The sequence below is a fragment of the Bubalus kerabau genome, chromosome 3, assembly GCF_029407905.1.
Source record: "Bubalus kerabau isolate K-KA32 ecotype Philippines breed swamp buffalo chromosome 3, PCC_UOA_SB_1v2, whole genome shotgun sequence".
NCBI classification, from domain to species: Eukaryota; Metazoa; Chordata; class Mammalia; order Artiodactyla; family Bovidae; genus Bubalus; species Bubalus kerabau.
Genome location: NC_073626.1, coordinates 31,793,434 through 31,812,878, shown reverse-complemented (window position 1 = coordinate 31,812,878; position 19,445 = coordinate 31,793,434). Strand labels below are relative to the sequence as shown.

At 41.8% G+C, this 19,445-nt stretch overlaps 1 non-coding gene across 1 annotated transcript; it reads left to right on the top strand.

The window, feature by feature from the left end:
• The first annotated feature begins 3,633 nt into the window (after window positions 1-3,633).
• Window positions 3,634-3,708, top strand: TRNAH-GUG (transfer RNA histidin (anticodon GUG)). The gene has a single exon. It is a non-coding gene; the product is annotated as a tRNA-His (tRNA).
• Window positions 3,709-19,445: the final 15,737 nt, after the last annotated feature.

Genomic DNA, 19,445 nt, shown 5'->3' with positions numbered 1-19,445 from the left:
CAGCAATAGGAAACAGAGGGCAAGCTGCAATTTCACTCACATCTGATGTTGATGGAACCTACATTTCAATGCATCTTTGAAAATCTGCAAGTAGAAGCTTCAATATACAGGGGGCTTACTGTTTCAAGAAAATTAAGCATCTAGTAAACACCAGTGGTTTCACGAGTACATTGATTCTGGTGAAACTCTGAATCCAAATAAATGAATGTGTTTAATAGGTAATTCTATATCTGATAGAAGGTGATCATAATAGGCCCAATATTTAGGTTGTGTCACAAAGAATCCGCCAGCCAATGCAGGAGCTCCAGAAGATTCAAGTTTGATCTCTGGGTCAGGAGGATCCTCTGGAGGAGGAAAGGGCAACCCATTCCAGTATTCTTGCCTGGAAAATCCCATGAACAGAGGAGTCTGGTGGGCTACAGTCCATGGGGTCGCAAAGAGTTAGACATGACTGAGCAACTGGGCACTCGGGCATGTCAAAAGAGGGTGTGCTTCTCACCACAATGACTCACCACCAAACCATTTAATCACCCCTTGTAGCTTCCTCCTAATAATTTGTTAACACACGCGATGCTGAATTTTTCAGTATTTCCTGGTTAGGGGATGGGGTGCCTCTGTCACTGCAGAGAACAAAAAGAAAATGGAAGAAGCATAGTGTGAGCCTTGAGGTGACATGTATGACATATCTTTGTTATGAACCCAAGAAGAGCCACCTTCTTCAGAGGCAGAGTCATGGAAACACTGCTGCTCTGGGGTGACCGCAATGCTCCTTCTGCCCCCAAATCTCACGCACTAACCTATGAAGCAGAAACAAGGTTGTTCACCTGATGCTATAAAGACAGCTAAACAAATGTGGTTTGGTCCATCTGGTCAACTCTACATTTTCCTTTTCTCTGGTGGTCTTGACCACAGAGCTTCCTTGGCGAGGCTGGCTCCAGCATCTTACAAATGCTGAAGAAGAGCAAGAAGGAAGACAGGGGGCTGAGGAAGAGCATCAGACCTTCTAACTCCATCTATTTGTGTTGGTTTCCTGAACAGTCTGATGGCTTCATTTCCAGCAAAAGAGCAGAGTCACAGGAATAAACAGCAGTAAACCTGAAGTCTGGGAAAAAGGAAATGGCAAACAGAATCGCGTTATCAGAACTAGTTATCTAATTCTTCTGACCTCAACAAACCTTCCTGGAGAGGCAGTTGTGAGTTTAAGACAGTATCTTAATTGAATCGGCAGGTGGACCCACGAAGGACATGAACCCGTGCCAAGCAGTGTCCATCCATCTGATACGCTGGATATCCTTTGAGCTTGGTTTCTGAGAAGCTCTGATCCAGGAGCAGCAAACACAAAGGGCCATCTTAAAGATATGGTGATTCAAGGGAGGGAGAGGGCCTGAATTGTTTCCAGTGGCTTTATTCCATAATTGTGAAAGGGTTAAATGCAATTAAAAAAAGATTCAGGTGTAATTATACAAAAAAAACCTGAAAGGAGGAGTAAATAAGGGAAGACTTGATTATAAAATGTAAATTACAGTGAGTAATATGGTAATTCTTACAAATATGGCAAAACAATTAAAACGGATGTAGTCTCTGACCACTAAGAACCAGGACTTAAAGAGAGGCAGATGGGGACTTATTAGTCTGTCTGAGGACAAAACTTGGTCAATGTGACTTATGAGAAACTGTTGTGGGGGGGTGGTGTTATTGCAAAATAATAGTATTGCTATTTAGCATTAATATAAAGGACATTTGGACTTCCCTGATGGTCCAGTAGTTAAGAATCTGGCTTGCAGTGCAAGGGACCAGGGTTCCTTCCCTGGTTGGGAAGATCCCACTTGCCTTGAAGCAACTAAGCCTGTGAGTCACATCTACTGAGCCCGCACGCCACAACTAGAGAGCCTGCACACTACGTGGAAAGATCTTCAGTAACTCAGTGAAGATCCCACATGCTACAACTAAGACTGGACACAGCCAAACAAATAAAAAAAAAATTTTAAGACATTGAGGTAAACAAGGAAAGAGTTTGAACAACTATAGGAACTTCTCCCAATCACATAAGAGACAAGTGTAACAATCAAAAACCTGGAAATTGACCTAGACAGAAAGGGAGAAAATGAGAAGAACTGTCAAGCGTTGAGAATCAGCTGTTTTTACTGCACACTAATCATATTCCAAGGACTGTTCTGAGTCATTTCCACATGCTTTTATATCCTCAGCACTCTGTGAGGAAGTAACCACTAACATCCCCATTTTACAGATGAGCAAACAGAGGCACAGAGCAGTTAAGGAAATGATGGGTTACGAGAGGAACACAACCTGACTTCAGAGTCTATTTTCTGAACCTCTATTGCTTCTTAAAGACATACGAGAAATACATAGACAGGTGCCCAACGCTTGCAAAAGAACCAAACGAAAGGTAAAGGTAAGGTTGTCTCAGGTAGTAACGAGACACAGCGTTCTTACCATCTGAACTTTCCATAATCAGTTGGAGAGCCACCAAGACCCCATAGAATCCACAGTTTCATTTTATTCAAGTAGCTTCAAGAGTCATTAAATTCAAGGCCCTGGGTAAATTCAACAGTCAGGAAATCTTCTAACCACTGCCCTTAATCAGTTCAGAATGTCCTATATTTGAATGTCAGAGATAACACTGAGAAGAGAGAGCCATGGACTATAAAAGTATTGAGCTTTTTACCCCTTACTCTGCCTGTCTTTAAAGTGAGAATTATGCAGCACCAAAAAAAAAAAAAAAAAGGAATTCCCTGAGAGGCCAGTGGTTAGGACTTGGGGCTTTCACTCCCAGGGCCCGGGTTCAATCTCTAGTCAGGGAACTAAGATCCGGCAAGCTGTGCGGCCAGCAGAAAGAATAATAAAATAAAATAAGAAAGTACTCCCACCTTAGTGAACCCCGCAGACCCTCATGAGGCACATGAAAGATACAACCACAGGCACCAAAACAAATCCTTTGTTTTCATGTGATGCTCAGGAATTCACACGAGCACCTGGCAGGCTCAGTGAAGAAGTTCCTACTAACACAAGTGTGTATGCTAAGTCACTTCAGTTGTCTCTGTGACCCGATGGTCAATAGCCACCAGGCTCCTTCCTCCATGGGATTCTCCAGGCAAGAATACTGGTGTGGGTTGCCATGCCCTCCTCCAGGGGATCTTCCTGACCCAGGGATCAAACCCCATTTCTTATGTCTCCTGCACTGGCAGGTGGTTTCTTTGCCTTTAGCTCCACCTGGGAAGCCCTAATACATTTTCCAAGTTGAATTCTGCTTTTACTACACAGGTTCTAGAGTTCAAACCCTTAACAGTAAGATGTATTTCTCCACCTGCTGAAGCAGCAGAGTAAAGTAACACCACAGAGATGGAGAACAGTTGTGAATCTGTTAGATTAGAGGCAAAAAATCCAACAGACTGTCGTTTCATCGCCCCCAGGGGTGCATTTCTGAGGATGAAAAGTTCTCCCAGAACAAAATAAATCTGATTCTGTCCCTGGGCACTTTTTCTTTGACATTGTGGCTATCTTCGGCTTCCTCAAGAGAACGAATATCTGTAGAAGCTGTGACCTGAGATTAAGGCATTCTTTTTTACTTAAGAATTGCTTCTTTTTACCAAACCATAGGTTGACTCCAGGCCTTCCCAGGTGGCTCAGTGGTAAAGAAGCCACCTGCCTGTGAAGCAGGAGACACAGGTTCAATCCCTGCGTTGGGAAGGTCCTCTAAAGTAGGAGATGGAAACCCACTGGAGTATTCTTGCCTGGGAAATCCCATAACAGAGGGGCTTGGCTGGCTACAGTCCAAGGGGTCGCAAAGAGTCGGACACGACAGAGCTACTGAGCACACAAGTTGACCCCAAGGCTTCAGAATGTCCTTTAAGCATAGGGAGACATCTAGCGGCCAAGAGTCACAACGTGCAAGAAGCCACCTGTTAACAAAATCGGGTACAACTGCTCAGGTTGCCGGAGCGGGAGCACCCAGGGGAGGTGAGGGGAGGAGAGGGCGTGGTATAACCTCCGAGAATCTGAGCTGTTCTGTCCAGATGTTTGGCACGGAGAAGGCAATGGCACCCCACGGCAGTACTCTTGCCTGGAAAATCCCATGGATGGAGGAGCCTGGTGGGCTGCAGTCCATGGGGTTGTGAAGAGTCGGACACGACTGAGCGACTTCACTTTCACTTTTCACTTTCATGCATCGGAGAAGGAAATGGCAACCCACCCCAGTGTTCTTGCCTGGAGACTCCCAGGGACAGGGGAGCCTCGTGGGCTGCCATCTATGGGGTTGCACAGAGTCAGACACGACTGAAGTGACTTAGCAGCAGCAGCAGGTACTTGCAGTAGAGTTCACTCATTCATCTACTTAAAATTCATTCAAAATGAATCCGCCACAGGTATACATGTGTTCCCCATCCATTTTGATATTTGGCAAAACTAATACAGTTATGTAAAGTTTAAAAATAAAATAAAATTTAAAAAAATAAAAAAATATATAGATTTAAAAAAATAAATAAATAAAATAAAATTCATTCAACAAACATTCATACTAAATGTCTACTAGGTGAAAGATGCTGTGGTTCTGGAGACCTCAAAATCTGTGAATACTTCTATTTATAACTTTATCACTTAATAGAAAGGCTTGAGCCTAATAGAAAAACTAGGCCACCAACAATCAATGAAATCCATTGTGATAAGGGCTACCCACACTACAGCAGACCCTGGAAGAGGTACTTGCATCTTTGAGGATTAGGAGGAAGCAAGTCTAAACCACAGGTCTCAGACTGGCACCCTCAGGGGCCCATCTGGCTCACAGATGTGTTTTGCTTGGCCCAGGCAATGTTTTTAAAACTATCGATTTAGTTGCTAACATTTAAACATCAGGGGATTTCAGATGCAAATTCAGATTTTTGAATTCGGGCATTTTTTGAAATGGACATGTCTGACAATACTGTTTCCCTATTCCTGCCTTGGTGACATTTAATTGGAGCTGAGTACAGGCTGCCCATATTCTTGTAGCTTTCTTTCATCACTGCCGAGAATGTACTGTTTCAGTGAATTTTTGGTAGGTTTTGCATGAACAGGGTAAAAAACTCAAACTTAGAAAAATATATTCATTGGAAAATTAGTTTCCAACAACTTGTGTTTCACAGCCCACAGATCCTCATCTACAAAAGCACACACTCTCACCAGTTAAACAGTGTATAAATATGTATCCCCCATTGCAACTTACACTGGAAATCATTTCATCTAGGTTAAATATGTCAAAACAAAATATGAAACTATAAAGATACTAGAATAAAAAAGGGAGATGTTGCTCTTATATCCCTTACCTTGTTGATTTAATGACAAAATCTTTCCAAAGTAAAACCCTAACCCAGACATGACCCAAAGGAACAATAGGTATTCAACTATATAAAAAAGATGGGGACGGGGGGAAGATGCTTCATGGCAAAAAAAAACAAAAAACAGCATCTAAATATAAATAATTGGGCTTCTCTGGTGGTCTAGTGGTTAAGAATCCACCTTGCACTGCAGGGGGCCACCGGTTCAGTCCCTGGTCTGGGAAGACCCCACATGCTGAGGGGCAACTAAGCCAATGTGTCAGAATTACTGAAGCCTGTACGCCCTAGCACTTGGGCTCCGCAACAAGAGAAGCCTGCCCACCGCAACTAGAGAAAGCCTTCACGCAACAGCAAAGACCCAGGGCGGCCAAAAATAAAAATAAATGAATAAAGCTGAGTCTTAAGAAGTGAAATAAAGAAATAAAAATATTGGGGAAAATACTTTCAATGTATATCTTAAGTGACTCTTTCCTTGAATCTGTAAATAGTTCTCATAAACCTGTAAGAAAAAGTTATATATGTTGAATTACTTTCTGGGCCCAAGATGGCCCACTGTTGCCTGGGATGTCGCTGATTAACAAACTCCAACCCGGGTAACTTTTGTGTCCTTGTAAATGCTCCACTTGACCTGAAATGCAGTCTATCCAGTCAGCCAAACAGCGAGCCAACTCTGGGCTCTATACTCATTTCCTTGTTCTTTCTCACCCCAAGCAAGCAGACTCTGCAGCCTGGGTCAATCAGATATTTTCTCTTTGCTCTTCCTTATTCCTTGTTCTTTACCCGGTAAAGCTTCCTGCCTTCTGCCCCATTTTGCACTTCTTTGAATGGAGACTTTCTGCTTCATGAAGTGTTAAATAAAGCTTGTTTGTATCAACTGAATTGTCTTCTTTAATCATTTTTACCACAACCAGAGAGAGAAGTGGACAAAACGATGTGAAAAAAAAAAACCAAAAATTAAAATAATTCTATTATTTTATTTTTTCACATAAATATATGAAAAGCAAGGGAAAGTCTAATATTACCTGAAAAGTGAAACACAAAACGTTAATGAAATATTATGTTTCCCTTCTCAGGTGGGGCAAAGATCAAAAGGGTTGATAATACTGTTGCCGGTAGGAGGAAATAAGCTGTCTCATATATAGCTAGTGGGAGTATAAATCAGTAAGTCTCTGTCAAATTTTAAAATGCACCTATTCTTTAACCTAGCAATTCCATTTTCTAGATATAAAAACTGCACGTATACTTGCTCATGTGCAAAATGATATTGATATAAATATGTCCAGTGCAGAATTATTTGTGACATGTGACAATTGGAAGCAATATAAAAGTCACCAGTAAGGTGTGGAGATTGTTTTTATTTAAAACATCTGCACAATATAAACCTCTTTTGTTTTAAGCCACTGAAATTCTGAAATTGTTACCACCATGTGACTCCACTGGCTAGTAAAGAAATCAGTTCAAGAGTGGGACAAAAGCTACCCATAAGAGAAATCTGAAAAATTAATGGCTTTTGCTTCTGGTCTGGCTAATGTGCAGCAAAAAAACTGTTCCAGGAGACTGAACTAAAGGCAATCCATGTAATGCTATGAAATAGTTGTGAGAACTTGTCTAGCGAATAATAACATGCTGAATAAGCTCATGGTCTTAGGTTAAGAAGTTAGAATCCCTTTTAACACAGCTATTGGCTCTCTAGACAGTGTAACTCAAAAACATAATTGGCTTTTAATCTATTTTATTCCAATTAGCTCAATGTGCCAGTCACTATGCCCCAGTTCTTTTCCCAGCAGGTATCAGGCTTTGATGGGAGAACTGTACCTTTGGTCTATAATCCTGGAGCAGTTTTGTCCAACTGCAAGGATTTACCTAGACCCACTTTAATTATTCCAGATATTTAAGCAAAAGATTTGATCATCATACTCTTGACTTGCTCCTTGTCATGAGGCTTAGTTGTAATTGGTCTTAATCACTCAAAGGCCATCTCAGTTTTAATTTTTTCTAGTTAGAAACGGGAATTAGTTACAGCTTCTGTCTGACCAGGTCCTGGAGTTTCAGGACTTCTTTTTTTCTTTTCATTCCTCCTTAAGAACAGCCATCCTTTTCTTACAATACGTAGTCTAAACCAGCAAAGCAATTAAAGCATGTTTTTTTTTTTTTCAGTTATCTACCCATTTGTTCCAACACTGTTGATTGAATAATCCATTTTTCCTCATTGATTTGACATACCACCTGTATTAAATATGAAATTCCCTTATTTCTTTGTGAACTTCACATTCTCTTCATTCATCAGTATCTACTCAAAAACCAGCTTGGCATTATTTGCTATAGCTTCATAATATACTTCTAGATACTTACTCAAGGGAAATGAAAATAATCTATCCACACAAAGAGCTCTATGCAATGTTCATAGCAGCTTTATTTATAATAGCCCAAATCTGGGAATAATCCAAATTTCTATCAACAGGCAGAGGGACAAACAAATTCAGACATAGCCATACAATGGACTACTACTCAGAAGATGTGTAATGTTCTTAGCATGATATCTGGGTGTGTAAGCTATAATAAGGAAGTTGTGTTCTGTGCAAGAACAATGCTGTACAAGATATAAGGTATAAGATATTGGGAATTCCCTGGTTGTCTAGTGGTTAGAACTCTGTGCTTCCACCGCAGGGGGCACAGGTTCGATCCCTAGTTGGCAAACTAAGATCCTGCAAGCTGTACAATGCAGCCACAAAAAAAAAAAAGCCCCCCCCCTTTTTTTTTTTTAAAGGCAAATACAAGGTGTTGCCTTTCTTGGTTTTAATCTGTACTCATCCTGATGAACTTCACCACTCTTTGCCTACTTTGGATTATAGTGTTTCCACGACTGTTTGAGTGGATGATAACTTCCATTCTATTCAAAAAGTATATACCAAGACCCTCTATGCATGGAGCCCAGCACTAAGTACTAATACCTAAGTACTGTCAGAGACACAATTAGAAGTAAACTGGGTCCCAGGATATAAGAAAGGAGGTGACAGTTTTGCATGGGAAACAGCACTAATTAATTAAAAAAAAAAAAAAACTTGAGAACAATATTAGGCATCACAATGAACATTTCCAATGCCTCTTACTTGCTTACATTCAATAAAAGCAACAAGCAGAAGAATAACCTTAGTATCATAAAAACTTAACACCTTAAGCTATGCCACACTCACAGATTCTCTCTCACTTCCACTGGTGGGACAGCCAATTTTTCTTATGACATCATTTTCCATGGACTGAGGCTCTAACTTTTGGCTTTCCTGTTTTTGGCTTTTCAATAAGCCATCACGGTGTTATCATACATGAAACTGTTCACCCTTTGCTGAACTTAATTTGTCTTTGGCATGTGGTTGAAGTTATCTCATGGAAGCTATTCTAATCCCTCTTAAAAGAGTCCCTTTAATTTGCCTTAACTTTAATTTTTAGACCTCAAAGCACATTCTTATACAGAGTAAGCTCAAACTTAGTGCTTCTTTCATATATTCTACATATTTATTCATATATTTGATCGGACATATTCTCAAGCTTACACTTCGCAAACTGGGGACCTAATTTGTAATTTGTCATATGTAAAACTTTGTAACAAAAACTTAAAAGAAAATCCACTTGAGGACTTCCCTGGTGGTCTAGCGGTTGAGAATCCCTGCCAATGCAGGGGACATGGATTCGGTCCCTAGTCTGGGAAGATCCCACATACCTGGGGGCTACTAAGCCCTGTGTGCCACAACTACTGAGCCCACACACCTAGAGCCCATGCTCAGCAACAACGGAAGCCCCCGCAAAGGGAAGCTCTTGCACCCCAACTAAACAATAGTGCCTACTCACAGAAACTAGAGAAAGCACACACCCAGCAAGGAAGCCCCAGGGCAGCCAAAAAACCCCACATAAATTTAGAAGCTTTCAGGAGGAGATCTAAATTTATCTTTATAAAGCAGCTCACTGTTAGGCAGCAGGCCAGGGTTTGGAGAGCAGATACTTAAATGTGGGAAATTTAAGCGGCCCATTGAAAGCCTGAACGTACTAAAACAGCCAAACAAACACATGTTTAATTTACCAAGTGTAATAGAGTTCCCCACAGAAACAGGACCAATAGGTTATACATATATATCATTATGGGACTTTCCTGGGGACTAAGTGGTAGAGAGTCCCCCTGCCAGTACAGGAGACTCAGGTTCAATCCCTGGTCCAAGAAGATCCCCTGGAGAAGGAAATGACAAGCCACTCCAGTATTCTTGTCTGGAAAAACCCCATGGAAACAGAGGATCCTGGCGGGCTATAAACCATAGGGTCGCAGAGAGTTGGACATGACTTAGTGACTGAGCGACAACAACAATACATTTATATAGATAGAAAGAAATTTACTGTAAAGATTTAGCTCACCACATATGATTATGGAGGCTGAGAAGTCCATGACAGACTGTTGGCAAACCAGAAACCCAAGAGCATATAGCTCCAGACTGAATCCAAAGGTCAAAGAATCAGAAGAACCAATGAAAGATCTGAAAGCCAGCAGGCTCAGGATCCCAGAAGAGCAGATGTTTCAGTCCAAGCCTGAAGGCTGGAAAAGACCAACATCCCATCTCAATCAGGCAGGATTGATTCCCTCTGTTCACAGGAGGGTTAGCCTTTTATTCTATTTAGATCTTCATTTGACTGATCAACTGATAAGAACCGAATATCATATTAGGGAGGGCAATCTGCCTTGTCTAGTCTATCAATTCAAAGGTTAATCCCATCCCTAAACACCTTCGCTAACACCCAGGATAATGTTTAACCAAATATCTGGGGGCTCTTTTGACTTGACACATGAAATGAACTGTCCAGCCTAGAGTCTGTGATTCTAGATTTTTCATGCTGCTCTCTAAGGCTCACATAATTTCTACCACGTTCTTTAAAAATCATGAAAGTATACTCTTCTGTTGAGACTCTTGTATTTAACCCATCAGAAATTGATCAAATCACTGAGTTACAGGCATTGCACAGATCAAGACCCTGCTATCCTTTGTTGATGGTAGAGAGAGTTTTAGGCACTTCAGTTGGGTCATCTTAGCGACCCTGATCCCACAGACGACACCTACAACCTCAGTAGATGCCAGGATACATCCCATGAAGAGCCCAATGCGAAGTCCAACTACCCCCAACAACTCTTGACTAGTTAAACTCCGGACTCTTCATGTACATGCAACAAGCATCGTTACTGTGTTGGTCACTGTGACCCAAGATCCCAAGGGGTCTTCAAGGGCAACATCTTATTAGGGTGACCTCTTAGGCATGGGGAATATCCTGAGAGGTACTCATATCAATTCTTCTAATCATTAGAGTGCTTTCAGGTGTTGACTTGCAGACAAGATACAAGAAACAACATCCAAGGAAAAGAAGAGAAGCTTTTGGCTGAGGGTGGGCCACCTTGGGTGGCCTTTGGGAAAAGTGCATAAGGACTCATAGAACAGGTTTCTATACTAAGAAACAAGGAGAATTGCCTTTCGGAAAAAATGTGAGGCATCTCCCTTTCTCCAAGACTGGGGGTCGGGGTGGGGGCAGGCAGTGAATTTGTTTAGGCATAACAACACCTGTGCATTTCCCGCACTGACTCATGCAACCTGTTCAAGTGGTTTTCCATTCCGTTGTCCCACAACAAACACGCCACAACACTTCCTCCACCCACCCAGCCTCTTACCACCTGCTCCTTCCTAGGAGACAAAAATAGCCTCTGAACAAAAATAGCTGAGGCAGTACCACTAATTTACTTCACCTTCTAATTTCACATTTATGGAACACTGCCTAGTGCCAGGGAATCCTATGGATATATTTACTCAATTAAATTTCACAACAATTATCTATGATGGATTCTATTTTTTCTTCCCCTGTACAAGGATGAAACTCAGGCTTTCAAGGGCTAGCCAGTTCACCCAAGGTCACACAATCAGTGGAAAAGCTGAGTCTGGAAGTCATTTGTCTATCTTAGGTTGCTGAGTTTTTCATCATTGATCTTGAAATCATGCCTTAGTGCCCCTCTGTCCAAATTTAGAAATCACAAGACCTTAAGTACATGGTTAAAAGCAAACTTTACAGGAATTCTTGAGACATTTCAGTGGATGAAGTTCCCCTCCAATATATGCGATGAATAACAGTTTCTGGACCTATTGGTTAAAAGAAATGTCATTTCAGAGGTTTTATTTGGGTCCCAGAATATAAATTTAAATTGCTGTTTTAGATTCTTAAAAGGGTTCAACCATTTGATAATGAGGCAATGGAGGCTTTGAATCTGATTTCTTTGTAACTCAGAATCATATGGCTGAAGATAAAAGTTTTCTTTTTTGCAATCTTATTGAGATATAATTGTGTAAGTTGAGGGTGTTCAATATGTATATATTGTGAAATGATTATCACTAAATAATCTAATTTCATTAATTCAACTAGAAAGCCAACAGAGAAGACCAAGGGAATTGGAGAGAGTTCCTTCAATTACTGACGGACGGACTTACTGATTAAAATACTAACAATCCTCATTCTTAGGGAACATACAAATTGATAAAGGACATGGACAAATAGTAAGAGTGAAACCACATCACCTATAATAGGAATTTGGGTCTAGTAGGAGTGATGATGAACAGATTCATCCAGATCATTTCATTAGCCTACCCATGAATTGATCATATATTATAGGAACCCAAATTTGGGGGTTGCCATTCACATTGTGATGGCAGGATTTTCTACAGCATTAATATAATGGCTCAATATTAGATCAGCAGATGTTCAAGACAGTACTGAGCACCTAACCCATGTCTGACCACAGAAAACATATGTCAGTTGCACCCACTCTGCCAATAAATCTCCACTCTCCATTTCTTTTCAAGACACCACTTGTCTCTCCTGCTCCACCATGAGAAGCAGTATAGCGCAGGGGTTAAGAATAAAGGTGCAGGGAGACAACTGTTGGGTTAACCATCTGATGATACTGAATGAAGTATTTCACTGCCCCTCCCTCAGCCTCATCCATAAACCTAGAGCATTTCATGCCTCCCTTGTAGGGTTGTTGTGAAGATTAAATGAGATAATGTGAGTAGAGTGCTTTCCTAATGACTGTGTTTTACTCTGCAATGCAGGAGACCACCTGCAGTGCTGGAGCTGAGGTCCCTGGGTCGGGAAGATCCCCTGGAGAAGGAAATGGCAACCCGCTCCAATATTCTTGCCTGGGAAATCCCAGGGACAGAGGAGCCTGGTAGACTACAGTCTATGGGGTCACAAAGAGTTGGGCACAACTGAGCGACTAAAGAACAACAGTAATAAGCATTTAATAAAATGCTTTAAAAAGTGGCTTCCTGAAATGCCCATTTCCCTCTTTTCTGTCTCATCAAATCCTATGGAGACTTTTGTAAATTAATATTGCCTGACAGTGAACAAAGGATGTTGCAGCCATCAAGCCATCAGCCACTGCAGCCACCCTGGACTGTGTACTCTAAGGGTATTCAGGATGGAGAAAAACAGGATGCCGACCTTAGATAATTAAGGCGAATATCAAAGGAATGATCTCAACAAGCCCAGACTCATATCTTTCCTATACACAGAAAAGTGCTAAATTCATTAACTTGAGATGTTTGGTTTTCTCTCATTAACAATAATTTTTGATATTCCAACTATCTGGTTTTTGTTGCAAAAAACTCCTGTGTATCCTCCTGGCTTTTCCCTTACCTCTTTTGAGCAGTCCCTTGGAGCTATCTAATGGGTTGCTTCTAGGGCTTAGGTCCTCAGCAAGTCCAAGTATGCGAATAAAACATAATTCTCAACTTTTAGGCTGTGAGCTTTTTTTTCAAATGACAACTTTAAATCCTGAAACAAGTTCTCTACTCCCTGACTGCTCCAGCTCTTATGGGAATGACTTCCCTTAAAAAACCCATGTGCGTGCATGCTTGATTATGTCCAAATCTTTGTGACCCAGTAGACCGTAGCCCTCCAGGCTCTTCTGTCCATGGGATTTCTCAGGCAAGAATACTGAAGTGTGTTGCCATTTTCTCCTTCAAGGGATCTTCCCAACTCAAGGACTCAACTGCATCTCCTGTATTAGCAGGCAGATTCTTTACTGCTGAGCCACCTGGGAATCCCTTTAAATAAACCACACCACACACTTAAGCCTTGGATATTAGGCTGATCAGATGCTAGCAACTCCTGAAAAGGAAGTGGTGGCTTGTGGATGGGTTGGGGTAAGTATTCAGCAAACAGGCAAGTACTGGTAGCAAAATGTCACTCATGGTGGCCCAGGTTGGCTAGGCTGCCAGAGTGTCCCCAAGAGGGGATGAGATAGAGGGGACCAGAGGCTGCATTTCTACTTTGCCCCCCTCGCCCCTCAATCCACCTACTAGCTGCGTATCCTAAGATAAGGCCAGGCCTTGGTTGCTTTATCTGTCAACTGGGCAGGTTCCTATTTTCCCATGCTGGGATCAGAGAGTTGAACCACTTCTTAATGTAAGACCTCCTCCAGCTTCAGATCTGGGATTCTCCCAAGGTGTGTGGCCTTGCATGGAGGGCAGAGGGGTATCACCCTGCAGCCAGGTGCCCTGTGCATCCAGCCACTCTTGAGGCCTCCACATCCTCTGAATAAACAGGACATGTTGTTCTTATTTCTCTCCACTCCCTCCAAAATCTGGACTCTCTTTCCAATCAGGCCAAAAGCCAACAGCTACTAATACCCAGGCTGCCAGCAGGGCAGTGCCCAGGGCTGGCTGATGTAAACACCGAGGTGGAATGATTGAAGTTTGGCTCTGCCTGTCCCTTTTTGTGCTGTCTTCAGCCAAAGGCCTGCAGGCTTTCATCTGCTGAGCCCAGCCGTGTTCAACAACATTTTTCTTCCTGCCTGCCTTGACTCCCACCCCTTCCTCTGGCCGATGTCTCAGAGGAAATACCCAGCAAGATCTGAACAGCCCCTGCCATTTAGACTTCTTGTAAATGGAAAGGATGCTGGGAGAGACAGCCAGGTTCTCTGCTTCCTTTAATGCAGACCTGGTGATAACTCTCAAGGAGGAATAAGACACAGTAAGAAGAGGTGATCAGAGAGCTCTTCGGGATGGGGAAGAGGGGGAGATTTGTGATCAGAGTCCTGATCCAGGGACTTCCCTGGTGGTCCAGTGGCTAAGACTCTGGACCCCTAATGCAGGCCTGGGTTCAATCCCCAGTCAGGGAACTAGATCCCACATGTTGCAACTAAGACCCAGTGAAGCCAAATAAATAAATATTTTTTTTAAAAAAAGAGTCCCTACCCAATCTATAACCAGACAAGTTCTATCTGCCTTCAGGTCTCCCCTAGACACTGCAGGAGAAGGTCCATGGTGACAGCGACCATCAGTCAAAATTAACATTTTTATGGCAAGACAAGAAAAATTTAAACAAAAATTTTCTCTGCCTTTCTTTCCTCTCTCCTCCTTACAGTTCACTGTGCACCTGCATTTGGCATCAACCAAACTTCCGCATCAGCAGAAATACCTGCTCAACCACAAAAAGCAACATTCTCCTAGCATCACTAAGACAACTCCTTAAAGATAGCATGTCTTCTGGATTTCATAAGGGGTCACATGACCCACCACAGTGGCACTTAGATCTGGATGATGTAAGCTGTCAGTTATAGGTTATTTGATGTACAGCCTTCTGTCTTAAAAAACTTGTAGAAATATGCTTTGACTTTTAAGGGGCAGAATAGTTCTCAGAGCTTTCTGAGATGTTCTTCCTGGGTTATAACCCTAGTGCAAATAAACTTTTCCATGTATTTCTTAGATTGACTGATTAATTTTTCCTTGATAAGTTGAAAGAAGAAAAATCATATGATCGTTTTAACTGATGTAAGGAAACATCAAAATTCAACATCTATTTATGATTTTTAAAGGGTGTCTCAGAAAACTAGGAATAAAGAGGAAATTCCTCCACTTGATAAACTGCCTACAGCTAATATTATGCTTAGTAGTGTAAGACTGAATGCTTTTCTCCTTCGATCAGAACACGGCAAGGACATCCACTTTCATCACGCTTATTTAATGTGTTGCCAGAAGTTCTCTCTAATGCAAAAAGGCAAGAAAAGAAATTAAAGGTATACAGATCAGAAAGTAAGAACCAAAACTGACCCTCTTTGCAGATAACGTGATTGTCTACATAAAATAATCCCAAGGAAGCTAATACACACACACACCTCCAGTTAAACTCACTTATTATAAGTGAGTTTGGCAAGTTGTAGCATCATCACGCAAAATCAGTTGTATTTCCACATGCTAGCAGTTGTATTCCTGAACACTTATGTAATCACATGGTCACAAAAAGCTATGTATAAATGTTCATAGCAGATTTATTCATAACAGTTTCAAGCTGAACACAAGTCAAATGTCCTTCAATAGGTAACTGGTTAAACAAATTGATATACCCATATCATGGAATATTAGTCAGCCATGAAAAAAACTACTGAAACATGTGATAATCCCTGGATGAATCTCTAGGAATTATGCTGAGCTAAAAAAGCCAATAAAAATTACACACTATATCAGACTTTATTTTGGGGGGCTCCAAAAATCACTGCAGATGGTGATTGCAACCATGAAATTAAAAGACGCTTACTCCTTGGAAGGAAAGTTATGACCAACCTAGATAGCATATTCAAAAGCAGAGATATTACTTTGCCAACAAATGTCCGTCTAGTCAAGGCTATGGTTTTTCCAGTGGTCATGTATGGATGTGAGAGTTGGACTGTGAAGAAAGTTGAATGCCGAAGAATTGCTGCTTTTGAACTGTGGTGTTGGAGAAGACTCTTGAGGGTCCCTTGGACTGCAAGGAGATCCAACCAGTCCATCCTAAAGGAGATCAGTCCTGGGTGTTCATTGGAAGGACTGATGTTGAAGCTGAAACTCCAATACTTTGGCTACCTCATGCGAAGAGTTGACTCATTGGAAAAGACTGATACTGGGAGGGATTGGGGGCAGGAGGAGAAGGGGACGACAGAGGATGAGATGGCTGGATGGCATCGCTGACTCAATGGACATGAGTTTGGGTGAACTCTGGGAGTTGGTGATGGACAGGGAGGCCTGGTGTGCTACAATTCATGGGGTCGTAAGCAGTCAGACATGACTGAGCGACTGAACTGAACTGAATTGACTTTATTTATATAACATCCTTGAAATGACACAATTTCAAGGATCATTAGTGATCCTTGTAGCACTAGAAGTGCTTTACGTTTTGACTATATCCATGTCAATATCTTGGTTATGATATTAAACTATAGTTTTGCAAGATGTTACCCTTGGGTAGCATGGGTAGCAGTATACTGGATCATTCTGTACTATTTCATACAACCTACATGACCCTATAATTATCTCAAAAAAGGAGGTTAATTTAAAAATGCAAGTGTATATAACATGCCACTATGCAAGGTAAATGTAGTATCGAATTTTTAAGAAAACGAACAACAAAAGTTTTGCATACTGACTATTACCCAGTTCTGTGGGTTCCAAGTGAGTTATAACACTATTCCACACTCAAGGAGAGGGGAAGTAGATTCCACGTGTGGATGGGGGCATCACAAGCTCACATTAAAAAAAGGTGTGTGGAAGGGGAGATATATTTGGGAAATACAATCTATCACAAAAAGAATGATGTTAATCAGGGAATTCTCTTTGGTCCAGTGCTTAAGAAACTATACTTCCACTGCAGGGGGTGCAGGTTCTATCCCTGGTCAGGGAACTAAGATCCCACATGCTACATGGTATAGCTGAGGGGAAAAAAAATGAAATAAAATAAGATAAAAATAAAAGGTAATACAAAAAAGATGCTATTTTATTATTTTAAAATGGTATTAATCACCATCATATTCTCGATTATTAAAAACACTGGGAAAGCAAAATGGCTTTATCTCCTTTCTCATAGCAGATGTCCTCTAGGAGCAAAATTCCTCAGTGGTTAATACTTGCGATTTGCAAGTTACATTTGCAAACAGTTGAGAGCCTAGTCATTCATTTACTCAGAGAAAAATTTATTCAGTTTTGGCACTGTGATAAATGCTAAACAAAAATGAGCAACTACAATGGTAATAAAGGGCTATCAAGTCCGTGTTAAAGAAAGTACAGACTACCATGAGACTCAGATGAACATACCTGTGGTTGTACCTGGAGGTAAGGGATGGGTTATTATTCAGGAAAAGTCTCCTAGTGATTAGAAGTGAAAGAACTCTAGAATTGGGTCTTAAAACAGATATATAGATTATGTGATGCTGCAGTGGCTTTAGTTTGGAGGAAAATGGAGCAATAGCAAGTAAGGAAAGTCAGAAAAGGAAAAGCACCATTGTTGGAAAGGTGAAAAGAGGGAGCGTGATTAGTTTGTGTCTCTGTGGGGAGTAGAGTGTGTGAGGTTTAGGTGAGAGATAAAACCGGTGAACTGAAAGGCAGGCTGGGGCTGCTCGATTTACGGGTCCCACTAAAGAGTATGGGCCTCATCTCACAAGCAAGAGGGCACCACTGAAGGCAGGTCATTCTAGCTGCTTTGTGGGAGGTAGACTGCAGACGAAAAAACTGGAGGTAAGAGGAGTATTTTAATAATCTAGGAGAAAAGTCAGGGATGGGGAAAAAGAGGGGGGTAGATACATATCAGAGATGCTGTGGTGGTCGGGTCTACAAGACATGGTAACAGATGGGGCATAGAAGCTGAGGGAAAGAGAGAAAGTTAGGATGACCACCCAGGTTTCTGACTTGGGTGAGTAGATGAATGGTAACATTATTTCCTGGGTGGGATACAGGAGGAAGACCAGGTTCTACAGGAAAGATACATGCACTTTTGAGTATGTTGAGTTTGAGTTGCCTATGTGGTGTCCCGGAGAAGAGATCTGGAAAGAAGCAGTTGGAACTTAGGGGAAAACATGGAATGGAAATACAAATATAGGCACCAGCAGTACACAGGTAAGAACCATGGACAAGGAGAAATTACCAGGAGAAAGCAAGAGGGTCAAGATCCAAGGGCCTCGAGGAACATCAGCATTTGAAGGTGGAGGTGGAGAGGAATTATCAGAGAGAGAGAAGAAGGAGAATTAAGAGGGGGTGGTTTCTTAAAAATCCAGAGTAGAATCTCAAGAAGCAAGGACTGACCACGGAGGCAAGTGCTACCTAAAAGTCAAGCAAGTTGAGCATAGAGTCCTTTGCCTCTGACAAGTAGGTCCTTCATGTCTTATTTCAATCATTTTCCTGGCTTTGGGGGCGGGAATAGTAAAGTTGCTGTCAGGGAGGTAGAGAGCTTAAAGAGGAAATCAAAGGGACTTCCTTGGTAGTTCATTGATTGATAACTTGTCTGCCAATGCAAGACAAGGGGACACTACTTCGATCCCTGATCTGGGAAGATACCACATGCCACGGAGCAAGAAAGCCCGTGAGCCGCAACTACTGAGCCTGTGCGCCCCAGAGCCGGCACTCCTCAACAAGAGGAGCCACCTCAAAGAGAAGCTCGCGGACCTCACTAGAGAAAGCCCATGTAGCCATGAAGACCCAGCGCAGCCAAAGATAAATAAGCAAATTAAAAAAAAAAAAGGAGGAAACCACAGTGATGAAAAATGAAGCAGGCAAAGTGCAGATAGAAGTGGAGATATATATGCTATGTTTTGAAGGATCTTATCTGGGAAGAAAAGAGAAAGGGAAGTGATTGGAGGGGAGATGGGGAGAAAGACACAGGTTAAGAGAGGATGTTTTCAAAAAATTAGAGACACATGAGCATTTTTAGAGGCCAAGCAATGGAGTCAGCTAAGTAAGAAAAAGGACGCTACAATGCAGAGCAGACATAACTTGGAACCAGCTCCAGAAGGAGACATTTGGATGAATAACTCAACAGGAAGGACAAGCAGTAAATTGGAGAAAGGTCGCCTTTGTCTGAAACTAGAGGAAACAAGTATACGGTGGGGAGTGGATTCTTCTCTCCCAGGCTGGAGGCCAGGAGGTCTGCTGGCAGAGGAGGCTGAAGAGGAAAGCGGAAGCTTTAGGAGGGCAGATGTGCTGGAAGTAAACCTCCTAAATGAATAAGAACCTTCTGTTAGGAACTGTTTAGGCTACAGCCCCTGGAGGTAGTTTTCCTCTGAAGTGATAACCA